Raw genomic sequence first — 5,291 nt, forward strand, 5'->3', positions numbered from 1 at the left:
GGCAGGCAGGACATTATGTTTCAGAACAGCCTTTACAGAGCGCTGAGGCACAGAGGGCTGCTGAGGAGCCTTGTTGCCATAGGAATGTGTGCCTGGTCTGCCGTGTTTATTAAAAAATGTCACCAGTCTGACATTTTAAACTCATAAAGATAAAAAAATTGGAAAGGTGCTGACATATTATGATCATAATAACTCTTGAATTCACACATACAGTATATGGCAAACACAGATCCGTTAGAATATTTTGGCTTTTATTTCATTCATCTGTGAGTGTTCCTCAAGACCAAAACTAAAGCTGCAGCATAATCAAAACATTAACATTTCTGAAGAAAAGCTGAAGGACAACAAGTAAAATTATTGCTTGATATTCCAACAATCTTAAACTTTTATTTTAATAAAGTTCAATAATAATTACAGCTTTGTTTATAATCTCAATTGATTAAATACCAATGTCCTGATGAAGAAACTGCACAAAAAGTGTAAAGAAAGCAAAAACCAGAAGAAGTGCTGCTGCACTGGCTCATTAGATGTCACCATGGCAACCACACACTCGTCTCTGCCAGACAACACTCTTAATAAGACCAGCAGACAAAAACACAAAGTTGACAGTAAACCTGAGACAAGCAGTCGCTGTGTGAAAACTAGAAGTTGTATTCTTGAACTAAGATCGGCAGAAATGTTTGTCCACAGTGTTTTTTGTAACTCAAAAGACTCTTCATTTCTAGATTTAAGGAGAAAATTCTGAGTTCAGATGGCATGGAAATCAATGAAGATTTGGAAGTGTGCACTAAGAGGATAAGAGAGAAAACCATGTCCTAAAATAGTGAAAAAAACATTAAGTAAAAGAGTGTTTTGGTCAGACCCCACCTTAACTGAGCCATGGAGCAATGTGTGTAAGTAGGTACGACTTCTCGTACTGAGCAGAGTGGACACCTGGACCTCACAGTTTCAGAGTAATCTGTGCTGACTAATTAACTGGTTATCCTGCGTGCTCCTAATTGCCTGCCAGTGTTTTCCTTTGCAGCTCCAAACAAGCCAACACAATGCGTCCTCCAGTTTAGTTTTAATGCTCTATGGGAGGTTGGATGACTTTCATTCTTTATGGTCCAATCTGTGTTGTTGTTGTTTTTTTTCGGGGTTTTTTTACAGACTGTGCATAATCAAATAATGACATCACCAGTAACTTACAAATCAGAAAAAAAATACTCAATTACAAGAGTAAACACCTGCTGGATTATTAAATTAAATATTGTACTATAGTATTGTCTTTGTCACCTTGTAAATTATTCAGGTACAATTGTAAGAACAAGTATTAATAAAAATATAGAACAGTGTTAATTTGCCCACCATGTTGAATGATGTTGGATGTATTTTATACATACCAGTGGCTGAACATGATTATCGCTTGTCTTCTCTATGAAACAGCAAATCAAGCCTTTTGAGCTGTTTTCTTACAGTGAAATCCCTAAAATAGCAACGCGTCAGTGGTGTGTGCTATCAAACTCAAAGGTTGGCTTGTTAGTGATAAATGCTGCTGGACTGGCTGCACAAAGACATATTTCACTACACTGCCACGTTGGGTTGAAAGATTGGTGAACAAAGATTCGTTGAGGTATTATTTTTTTTAAAGGTACAGTCTGGTCATTTTTGAAGTGACGTTCTATCAAATAGTTATCCATAGTTAGTGCTGATTGGAGTCTGGAGAAAAGGACAGAAGTCTACCTCTAGGCTGGGCTAATGTGAGTCAAATGCCCCTTTTCCATTAGTACCGGTACGGGCCGACTCGACCCTACTTGGCCCGGTTCTGAGGCTTTTCCATTAGTACCGGTACTTAGCACCTGTTACTATTTTCAGTACTCTTGGCTCTGTGGTTCTAACCGGTACGAAGAGGTACAAAAACGTGACATCAGAACACTGTCGGTCACTGATTGGTCGGGGGCGGAGTCGGGGGCGGAGTCAATGGATCCTTCAGAAACGTTTCAAAACAATAATCCGCCATTTGCAATTTCTCGGACTGGAGCAGCGGCTGGACTTATTTTAAAGATTTTAAAAACAATACTGACAACATCTTGGTCTAATGTTGATGTGCTGGCATTTTTTGTGCTTGGTGGCCGACAACATAATTCAGAGCAAGCTGGATGGAGCTCTGCTGGTGTACCCCGATCCTCCCTCCGGAGCCTCCGAGCGCCAGACCGGGCAGGGCGTCATCTCCCCGGCTCCAAGTTCAGCTGGTCACCGCGGAAGATCCTTCGATGTGCCGACTCAGAGGCTCGGGTTCCGGATACCAGCCTTGTGTGCTCAGAGCTCCACTGGTCACTGCTCAGAGCTCCGCTGGTCACTGCAAAGCTGGAGATGGGGACTCGCAGATGGCCGTTGCCAGACCCCGGCCGCGCGTAATCATGAAGGCTGAATCCCGATCCCACCCGGCAGTCAGGCGGACTGGACAGTCTAGGACGGACGCTGGAAGCGATTTTTAAATAAAATAATATTTTGTTTTTATACAAAAAATGTTTTAAAAAATTGCTGAAGCGATTTAAAAATGATTATTATTTTTTTACACATAAAATGTTTTTTAAAATCGCTTCCACCGTTCGTCGCAGACGTCTCTGTCCGCCTGTCTGCGCGGGTCGAGCCATCATGATTACGCACGGCTGGAGTCTTGGCACGGCCTCTGGAGTCACCAGCTGAGCTGGAGCTGGGAGGATGAGCCTCCCAGCCTCCTCCTCTCCGGAGGAGAGGATCGTGTGAGACCAGCAGAGAGTTGAAGATGAAAAAAAAATAAATAAACGGTGCCAGCTTCATCATGAAATCCTATTTTCACTTTAATGACTGTTAACTCAGCTGAAAATCATAAAAAGACACAAAACTACTGGATCTCAGGAATATTTCCCTCAAACATGTTTAAAGAAGAAACGACCTTCAGTTCAACTTTATTTTAACTCACAAATGTACAAATCACAAAACAAGAACTTTAAAGCAAAACTAAAAATAAAATGTATATATGTGAACAAGAAAGAAAACCACACATTTAAAATGAACATTAAAAGTAGACACAATGAGTGCAAATACATCAAATGATGATGAAAACCTATAAAAATTTAAATGTAATGTTTTTGTAGAATCTGGTTCATCAGAGTTTTAATTTATATACATATATATATATATATATTTATATCTATAAATATATATAGATAAATATATATGTATATATATAAATACATATATATGTATATAAATATATATGAATATATATTAATACATATATATGTATATAAATATATATGAATATATATAAATACATATGTGTATATATATACATATACATACATAATTGTGTGTATATACATATGTGATATATATATATCACATATGATATATATATGTGTGTGTGTGTGTATATATACACACACATATATATACACATATGTGTGTACATATATATTTGTGTGTGTATATATATATATATATTTATACACATGTACATACACGCATACATACATACACACAACTTCAAAATAACATAAATTCTCAACCTGTACTGAAAACAGTTTCTGCATCTCAGCGCCACCAGCTGGTGAGAGGTGGTGACGTCAATTTGAACCCCGCCCACTGGATCCGGTACTGAAAGCATAATGGAAACACAACCTGTACCGTACTGAGTAGAGTAGAGCCGTGCTGTACCGGCCCGTACCGGTACTAATGGAAAAGGGGCAAAAGAGAGACATTTTTAGATGTATTTTATTAGGCTTATAAAACAACTCTTTCTCAAATATGTCATTTTAATGAGAAGGAATGCACCCTTAGGTGATATTAAACCTCTCACTTTTGCATGACATTTGTTTAACGGTAATTTGTTACTGTTTTTTCAACTGAACAATATGCCTGTTATTACGTATATGTATTACGTGAACCATAAATGGACCATCATGTGTTGATGGGGCAGAAGCTGCTGAATTCTGCCTGATCAACACATCCAGTCTGTGAAAAGTTTACTCAACACTCAACAGACCGCTACAATGGGCAGCCTCAGGACACCGACAGCTACATGCTCTACCGCTCCGCACACATCCGTGGCATGCAAAAGTGTAATGTTAGCTTACGTAGTGCTATTTCACATCAGTTTCGACAAAGAGTCATTTTTGAGCCTGACAATTATATAAAAAAGGGTCCTTGTTTGGCTAGCCATTAAACTAGCCTATCTGAAGCATTCTGCTCTTTCTCTAATGTCATGACTAATGAAGTACAGTAGTTATATTTTGGTTCACTTTTTACGGCTTCACTATATTACGGTTTTTTTTAAACCCAGTTTTTTATATTGTGTGTAGCCTACTGTACATGCTGTGCCCTACTGTACATTCATGGTATCGCCATCATCTTCCTCACAATTGTCAAAGTGTTTAAGAGCATATGAAGTGCTAAAAAAAGTGAGGGAAGGGTTTATAAAGCCTTAAATTATATACACTGTTCCCCCTACCATTATACAAGCAGGGTGCCCCACCTACTGAACCAAACTGCGCGTCGAACTGAGCCACTCTCATGGGCACTGACGTAGCGCTAACTGCGCACTAGCTAAAAAGCTAAAGGCAGTGCTCACGCTGCTTTTCCCATACGCTGAACCCTCACACTGACACCCCCCTCCCCCAGCTCAAAACTGCTGCTACAAACAGCGCAGCTCAGACGTCTCTCCATCCCCACCCCCCACCCTGATGGAAAAAATCACGGATGAGATAAGCGCCCCACCATGGCAAGTTATCTAGGGGAAACACTGATATAAATAATAAAATAAATATAACGCCGCTACTTCACGGATTTTCACCTACCGCTGGGGTCTCTGGAACATAACCCCCATGATAGGTGAGAGCTCACTGTATTCTGCTTCAGAAAACAGGACAACTTTTAAAAAGTGACAAGACTATCCTTTATGTTTTTATTTTTTGTTACCTAAACTATATTTAAGATTAGCAGTGGTGGGCACAGTTCCACTAATCTGCTAACATCTAATAGTGGAACAAATCTTACATTTAGCAGAGTAGCGTTTTTGCTAACTTTGTAAACCGTTAGTGGAATTGGCTTCCACTATATTAGGCTTCACCAATTTTAGGTCTGCTAACAAGATTCACAAGCTTCTTGTCTTTCGTAGGCATGTCCCGAAGACTTTGTTAGACATGCTGTTGGCTTACTAAAGCCCCTTATCCACGGGTCTTTTTGGTACTCCTATGTAACTAGTTGTGGCCGATTGCGGGATTTATCAACAATGCCTCTAGTGGTGGAACCCACCCCATTTTTGGGAC

This window comes from Nematolebias whitei, chromosome 16 (assembly GCF_014905685.2).
Source record: "Nematolebias whitei isolate Nwh7 chromosome 16, NemWhi1, whole genome shotgun sequence".
Taxonomy (NCBI): domain Eukaryota; kingdom Metazoa; phylum Chordata; class Actinopteri; order Cyprinodontiformes; family Rivulidae; genus Nematolebias; species Nematolebias whitei.